Consider the following 9314-nt stretch of genomic DNA (forward strand, 5'->3'; position numbering starts at 1 on the left):
CCACACAGCCGCCCCTCCCCCGCTTCCCACTGAGCGCCCGCGGACCCCCAAGGGAGCTGAGAGGAGGCAGCCCTGAAGTGGATCCTTACCACAGTGCCACCACGTACGAGATCCGCGACTGTCGCAGCCTCGGCCTTACAAAATCCGCCCTCTCCGCCGAGCCAGAGCAGCCGTGGCACCGCAATCAGGGCCGGCGCCGCCCCGCCCCCGGCCTCGGCGCAGAACTCTGCGGGACTAACATGGCTGGTGCCGCTTCTGCCACGTCAAGAGGGGGAGGGGCGGGGCGTGAGGGGGCGTGAGGGGGAGGGGACGGTTCTGGGGGCGGGGCGACCGGGCCAGGGAACTGAAGGGGAGGGTGCGGGACCAGGGCGGGGCGGGGGGAGGGGATAGGGAGGGGAAAAGGGAGGGGAAGAGGCGGGGACCAGAGCTGGAGGGGCGGGGTGACAATGACAAACCTAACAGGGGTACTCAGGAGAGGCGGGGAGGGGCGCGGGACCTGGTGGAACTGGAGCGCGAGGGTGGGGTGCGCCATGGCGCTCCGGTTCCCTCTCCCCGGAGCCATGGCGGCTCCCACTCCCCGTGGGTCTCATGATGTGTGACCTTCTGTCGCCAGACTCCTCAGCTTGCTGAGAGAAATGGAGGTGTCCTCTAGGAGATTGGTCCCCAAACTGTCTGGCACCAGGGACCGGTTTTGTGGAAGATAAGGGGTGGAGGGGGAATGGTTCAGGCGGTAATGTGAGCGATGGGGAGCGGCAGATTAAGCGTCCATTACTCCGCGCTGCTCACCTCCTGCTGTGCAGCCGGGTTCCTAACGTGCCGCAAACAGGTGAGGGTGGGGGCTTGGGGACCCCTGCTCTAGGACATCCTCTCCTCTAGGGCCCGGGTTGATTCCAAGAAACACAGGCTGCATCGCCCCTGAAAAAGCAAAGTGAGAAGTTCGTTCTTTCACTTAGTGCAACAAACATTTACTGAACATCTATCTACTTTGTGCCAGGCACAGTAGCGATGCTGTGATACGATGTAGGCAAAACAGCCAAATGTCTGGTCTGGAAGAATTTATATACTATTTATACACTATTGATGTATTCCTAGTCAGTTTACCTCTTTCCTCCTACACTGCCTCTGCCACCTCTCCCCCTACACACACACACACACACGCGCACACACACATACATACACACTACAATCTTTGGCTGATTAATCTTGATGTGTTTTCTGCTTCTCTTTCCAAGAAAAAAACTGAGCAAAATGGGACAGACAGAAACTGGCTGGAAAGGCATTCGAGCTTGGTGGTCTCAGGCAACCCCACCCTTCAGTGAGGGGTTGCTCACGGAATTATTTCCAGATAGGACAACACCTAAAATCCTGCAAAGCTTAGCCCTATAAGCATTTTATGGAATAGAGAAAAAGATCAATTTTTTGTTCTTTCAAGCTTATATTCACAAGAAATAAGATATGCAACAAACATATATTTTACTTCCTCTAAGCTTGTTTTGTAAGGTAAAAGAGTATTAGTTTGCTTATCAAATTTTAATACAATCCTGAAGAGGAAATGGGAATCAAAAGCCAAAATTCTGTATAGGCCTGCAAATAAAGTGGGCTCAGGATACTACCTTAACAATGTTTCTTGGCTGAAAGTACAGCAAGTAAATAGCTGTAGACAATGATATAAAGGTGGAATAAGGACATTCGCAAAAAGAAACAAGATCTAGGAATGAGTAGGGTAAATAGACATAGATGCGAGGATCCACCAGGATCCTGGAATTCAGTGAGGAATACACCAAAGTATAGCACCTTCGGTAATTTCATTATTTTATGGTCCGCAGAAAGGGATCTTTGCCATCCAGCTCAATGAAGTCTAAGAAGTCATAATGCCTATGTTTTCAGCTGAACAAAAGGCTTTTGTTTCCTGTTACAATGAAATAAATGTTATGATGGGTAACAAATTCATTCATATCTGTCTTTATGTGCTTAAAGGTGAATGAGTTTAAGAATTTAACCCTTGTACATATCATCAGGATCTATTAGACCCAAACTTTAGTTTTCTGAGATTTCCTCTTTTGGGAGTGCTATTTGTAAGGATTGATTTTTTTCATGACTTTTATTCTTTCTTAAAGGTCTTCCAAAAAACAAAGAGAAAACTTATTTTTAAAAAATAGGATAAAAGTTTCTCTATTTGCAGTGGTCATATGGGTCCTTTGGACTCTTGTAACTCTAGGATACATCATGGAATCTTACTGATCTTATTTTTCCTATGTCTTGCAACATTCACCTACTTCATCATCCATGGAATTATTTCATCATTACTCATTAATTGTTCCAAACCATGCTTCAAAATATACTAAAATAATAAGAAAATTGAAAATGATAGAATTACCTAAGATGATAGAATAGTGAAGTAAGTCATCACTACTGCAATATCCTTCAGTTTTCTTTTTGCAGTGCTCAAAGTACTGCATCATCTTTCTAGATCTTTGTACTATGCTTTAGCTCTCATTGAATATAGTTGAGAATTCAGAATTCAGAAGATTAATGCAGAGATAGAGAACAGCACTCTAGACCCTAATAACCTTAAACTAAGAATCTTTAGATGACCACCTCCTAACTGAATTTTTCAAACTCAAGAATTAATTAGTTAACAATATATTTCTAAGGACAAAAAGAAAATGTGGTATTCTCATCTACTTACTCATTCAAAAGGAGTAACTCCATTCCACAAGATTTTGCAGCAAACATCTGGATAATCTCATTTTGCTAAGAGCACATATGATAGTATTCTTTCACCTTTTATGATGTTTATACGGATACATTTACTTGATATGATTCTTAAGTGCACAAATGCTAGTGGCAGTTGTGTATACAAAGATAATAAGAAGGAAATAGATAATCTAGAAATTAAAAATTCTTTGAGTTGCTCTTTTATAAAACTAAAAATACAAATGTTTTGCAACTAAGTAGCAAAGAAGATGGCTGTCCTCTCTTCAACAAAATGATGAGCCTTTAAAGGTTTCAAAAAATTCTTCAAGTCTTGTGTTTTGATAATGCAGCTGCAAAATGAACCAGAAGCAACAATAAGCTAGTATGTAGTAGTGATGTATTTGGCATCTGCAGTCACTATTTACAAGATGAATATGCTCCAGACTCAGCATCATGGCTAATGTGTAGGTAGTTGCATTTAGAGGACATTGCCCATTTTGGATATATCTTCAAAACCAGGAAAATGTGGAATAAAAACTAGGGTTTTCTATGTTTAGATACTTAAATGTCCAATAAAGTTGTTTTTCATTATCCCTTTACTCTTTTTTTATAACAGCTTTATTGAATATCCCTTTACTCTAATGTATATAAATTATCCATGAAATGACTTAAAGATATAAAAATTAGAAAGGATCCATTGGACCCAGATGGTAAATGGTAAAGACTAGTTTTTCAAGTATACTGAAAGTTAAGAGGTTTTCATCTGAGGAAGAATAGAGAGAGAATGGAAATTTTCTTTTTTTTTTAAATTGAAGTATAGTTGATTTACAATGTTATGTTAGTTTCTGGTTTATTGTCAAGCAAAGTGATTCACATATATATATAATATATACAATATATACCATATATATGTATATGTATTCTTTTGATTAGGTCAGTCTGACCTAAGAAAAAAATGGTAAGATTTATGTCAGAGAATGTTTTGCCTATGTTCTCTTCTAGGATTTTAATGGTGTCTTGTCTTATATTTAGGTCTTGAAGCCATTTTGAGTTTATTTTTGTGTATGGTGTGAGGGTGTGTTCTAACTTCATTGATTTACATGCTGCTGTCCAGCCTTCCCAACACCACTTGCTTAAGAGACTGTCTTTTCCCCATTGTATAGTCTTGCCTCCTTTGTCAAAGATCAATTAACCATAGATGTGTGGGTTTATTTCTGGGTTCTCTATTCTGTTCCATTGATCCACATGTCTATTTTTGTGCTAATACCACACTGTTTTGATTATTATAGCTTTGTAGTATTGTCTGAAGTCTGAGAGGGTTATGCCTGAAGCTTTGTTCTTTTGCCAGGATTGCTGGTCTTTTACAGTTCCATATAAATTTTAGAATTATTTGTTGTAGTTCTGTGGAAAATGTAATTGGTAATTTGATAGGTATTGCATTAAATCTGTAGATTGCTTTAGGTAGTATGGCCATTTTAGAGAATGGAAAATTTCTTGAGCTCCTGAGAAAGGAGTCAGACTATGAATTGGAAAAAAGGAGAACCTCCAAAAACAGTATTTATTGGCTTTCTTTTTTTTAATTAATTAATTTATTTATTTGGCTGTGCCCAATCTTAGTTGAGGCACACGGGATCTTAGTTGCCTTGTGTGGGAACTTTAGTTGCAGCATGTGGGATCTAGTTCCTTGACCAGGGATCGAACCCGGGCCCCCTGCATTGGGAGCGCAGAGTCTTAACCGTTGGACCACCAGGGAAGTCCCTTTACTGGCTTTCTAACTTAATTATAGACATCCCTGGACCAAGGCATTTTAGATCAATCTGTGAACCTGAAGGATTATTGTTAAACATTTGCCAACATGCAACTGATTATAATTGTTTGCTTTCAGTTACACCACCTTGTGCAGGTCCTGGTACAAAATGATTGTTCCCTAAGTATTCTTGAATTGAGCATGAAAACCTAAACAATTATAAAACATTGGTTTGTTTTTGGTTTTTTTTTTTGCAGTACGCGGGCCTCTCACTGTTGTGGCCTCTCCCATTGCGGAGCACAGGCTCTGGATGCGCAGGCTCAGCAGCCATGGCTCATGGGCCCAGCCGCTCCGCGGCATGTGGGATCTTCCCGGACTGGGGCACGAACCCGCGTCCCCTGCATCGGCAGGCGGACTCTCAACCACTGCGCCACCAGGGAAGCCAGAACATTGTTTTTATCATCATCATTTTTATGTATTTGGATGGTAAAACTATAAAATCTGACATAAGTTCCCCCCCGCTGAAAAAGTCTTTTTTTTTTTAAAGCAAATACCCCTAAGATAATTACTTCTTCAAACTGGTATTCTTGAAAATGCCAGAGAATATTAAAAAGAGAGAGAGAGGGAGAGGTCCTGTGGTCAAATACCAGTTAAATTATGTAAAATAGGACTCTTGACTTGTCAAGAGTTTTAATATGCTAATATTCACTGTGAATATTTAAGAGTGGCATTTGCATACATTTCCCAAAGATATTTGACCTTGGGACTTTTTTTCAGGGACTATCTGGGGGCAAGTATTCTGAAAAACCTATGACTTTTTCTTCAGTCATTAATCATCTTAATCACTAGTTAATGTGTAACAGCCAGTATTTTCCTTCCTACTTTTCAATCCACAGATGTTTCTAAACTGGAGATTCTAGTATTACACAGTCAGGTGAAGTATGATAATGCAAATTCCTTGGAATTTTATATGGTCAACACCAGATGGAGCTTTTGCCTCTACTTTTTGGTTTAATCCAGTTTCTGGTTTTGGGTTTTTTTGTTCGCTTTTGTTTTTGTCCCTGCCCAGGGACTGACCCCCCCGCCATGACAGTGAAAGCGCCAAATCCTAACCACTAGACCACCAGGGAATAAATAAAGCACTTGCGGTTTTTTCTAAGATGGATTCTCTTCCATTTGTTCAGATAGTGACATTGTAAGGCACTAGCCAACTATTTTTGGACTACTCACTACAAAGAGTAATACTCAGCATCAACAAAGTGTCAAGTCCATATATATGATATCTGTCTGGTGTTGTAGTCTGCACACACAATGACTACAATCATATCAGGTATAATAATAGTAAATAAGACTAATAAATTACACATAAGTTCAACAACAACAAACAAAACAAAACAAAACAAAACAAAACCAATCAAAAAATGGGCAGAAGGGACTTCCCTGGTGGTGTAGTGGTTAAGAATCCGCCTGCCAATGCAGGGGACGCTGGTTCAAGCCCTGCTCTGGGAAGATCCCACGTGCTGTGGAGCAACTAATCCCATGTGCCACAACTACCAATCCCATGTGCCACAACTACCAATCCCATGCGCCTAGAGTCTGTGCTCCACAACAAGAGAAGCCATCGCAATGAGAAGCCCATGAACCACAATGAAGAGCAGTCCCCACTCGCCACAACTAAAGAAAGCCCACGCGCAGCAACGAAGACCCAACGCAGCCAAAAATAAATAATGTAGGGACTTCCCTGGTGGCTCAGAGGTTAAGAATCCACTTGCCAATGCAGGGGACACAGGTTCGAGCCCTGGTCCGGGAAGATCCCACATGCTGCAGAGCAACGAAGCCCGTGCGCCACAACTACTGAGCCTGTGCTCTAGAGCCCGCAAGCCATAACTACTGTGCCCGCACGCCACAACTACTGAAGTCTGCATGCCTAGAGCCCGTGCTCCGCAACAAGAGAAGCCAACGCAATGAGAAGCCTGCGCACCGCAATGAAGAGTAGCCCCCACTCGCGGCAACTAGAGAAAGCCCGCACGCAGCAACGAAGACCCAACACAGCCAAAAATAAATAAATAAATAAATAAAATAAATTTTTAAAAATTTCTAGCTCTTGTTCAAACAGCAAGTGCTTCTATTCCACGGAGTGCCCCACCAGTATTATACTCCAATACCATTTCATTCTGCCACTCTGACCAACTCCAAAATTATTACTGAGTTCATTTAATTGAACTAAACAAATGAAATCCTATGATCTGCTCTTAAACCATTTATAGCTAAAGAAACAAAAACATGGTTATCTACTGACGGTTTTTTCCTTTTCTTTTTATCTAATGTTTATTTGATTTGTAAAGAACATAAGAATTATTAAAACCATGTAGCAAAGAACGGAACTCCTACTTTAAAAGGAAGGAGCTAGATTTGTATTTTTACTTTAAAAGAGGAGTAAAGTTTTAGGTTTTGTGTTCCATAATTAAACTAGACTTCACCTTAATTTTCTGGCATCAGTGAGCTTTGTTGGATCTGGACTCCAAAGCCTAAAGAACAGCATTCTCAGACAGAGATAAAGAGACTGACTCTGCTCATGCCCAGAGGGTGTGACTAGGATCCCCTTGCGTCTAACTTAATTGCCTCTCTCTAATCTACAACCAGTGGGCCATAAAGCCTCTCATTTGTGCTGAGCTGTATCTTGTGGAGCATAGTAATTTTTAGAGCAATGGTTCATAAGTCTGACCACCCAAGATAGAATCTCAGCTCCATCTACTTCCTACTTGTATGACCTGGGCATGGTATGTAACATTTTCTGAGCCAGTTTCTTCATCTGAAAATAAAGATAACAATCATACTTACCACTTAGAATAACAATACATTGTGAGGATTGAATGTGATAATCTATATAAAACATTTGGCCCCATATAGCCCTAAGAAAGAAAAAAGCAGCTTCTGAGAGCCTGAAATTGGCCTGGCTCTATCAGTGGGCCCCAGCTGTTGTTAGGAGCTGCCCAGGCACTCACAGCCAGGCCACATTATTCTTTTGTTGAACCTAAACCATATCACAGCACACCAACATCAGACAAGAATACTCAGGAACCCTGAAGGATCATGACAAAAACAAGACCACTCTGTAATCGTGTCTCTGAAGTCTGACAAAATCAAGAAGATTGTCCAAACCACAAAATGACCGAATACCTCCCTAATCTGGCTAATATGAGTGACTGCTGCTTCTTTACCAATTACACCATTAGCTTCCCTTCTTTCTTCTACTTTCTAGATAAGAGTGATTAAAATACCTAATCACAGAATTTGTCAAGTGTTCAGACGAGCTGAAGAGAGAACTGAGCTCCCAGGTGTCAGAGAAGCCAATCAAAGCAACAATGAGCCAAAATGAATGCAAAAGTGAAGCCCGTAATCACTTACTGTGATTGTATAAGCAAGAGTCTAAACCTGGTGAGAGCACAGACTCCCCCTGTTCCGTTACCCCCATGGAATGGCATGACTGGTTCAGGGTCATCTCACTGTTGAGGGGGTCCCAAACAAAAGACTCCTGCAGATTTATGGAACTGGGGGTGGGGATGGGGGCAGCCCTAGGAGTGGAAAAGTACTGGGTACTGACCCAGAGAGGTGAAGTTTCCCAAGAAGCAGACCTCCAAGTGGAAACACCTGAGCTAGGAATGCAGCAGTGCATTAGAGCATGGCTGGCTAGGGAGGGCTGGGTTGTTGACTGCAATTCCCTTCAGAGACTGCAATGTATTGAATGGGAGCATCAAGTCTGGTGTGGAGAGGGCAGGTTTCCCTGTGAATCCTGCCAGGTAAAGCCTTTGTAATTGCGTATAGTCAGGCCTAAAAAAAAACACACATAGGTTTTTTTTTTTTTTAGAAGATGTTGGGGGTAGGAGTTTATTAACTTATTTATTTATTTTTGCTGTGTTGGGTCTTCGTTTCTGTGCGAGGGCTTTCTCTAGTTGTGGCAAGCAGGGGCCACTCTTCATCGCGGTGCGCGGACCTCTCACTATCGCGGCCTCTCTTGCTGCGGAGCACAGGCTCCAGACGCGCAGGCTCAGTAGTTGTGGCTCATGGGCCTAGTTGCTCCGCGGCATGTGGGATCCTCCCCGACCAGGGCTCGAACCCGTGTCCCCTGCATTGGCAGGCAGATTCTCAACCACTGCGCCACCAGGGAAGCCCCCACACATAGGTTTTTAACCAGGAGCTGGACTCCTCAGAATTATCCCCATTTCCTGACAGCAAAGCTCCACTGTCCCCAGATCACCTAATAAAGCCCAATGCTTACCACAGTGCCTGACACATAATAGAAAACTGATAAACATTAATTGAATGACTGAATTTATTAAAGTTCAACAGCATAAAGAGGCAAGTGAAATTTTAGACTGTAGCCAAGGAGAAAAGAACTGACAAAGTATGGTAATGTAGGAGAAATTCTAGGGTAGTAAATCTTAAAGAATAGGGAGGGAAAAGATTAAACAGATAGGCTAAGCTATGTTTCTCACTTGGAATGCTTCTTAAAAATCTCAATTTCAGAGTCCTACAACCAATAAGCAGACTCAGAAACTGGAGGAAGAGAGTTATAGGACACAGGAGTCTGTATTTTAAATAATTTCTTCCAGATAATTCTTATATACACTAACATTTGAAAATAACTGAGCTGCTTAAAGGGATATAAAATACAGGGACAAATTTTGCATATAGCTCTGTAATTTTGACTTAGCAGATGCCATCATCGTCAATAAATAGCCATTGAGCTCTATTCTCACAACCTTCATACTACTCCTACGGCCAACCACCAATGTGAGAAACACTGAAACAGAAAAGTCTTTCCACTGTAAACTAAGAAGTGACTGGAAATCTTTGAAAATGGGGCACC

This window comes from Hyperoodon ampullatus (assembly GCF_949752795.1).
Source record: "Hyperoodon ampullatus genome assembly, chromosome: 3".
Taxonomy (NCBI): Eukaryota; Metazoa; Chordata; class Mammalia; order Artiodactyla; family Ziphiidae; genus Hyperoodon; species Hyperoodon ampullatus.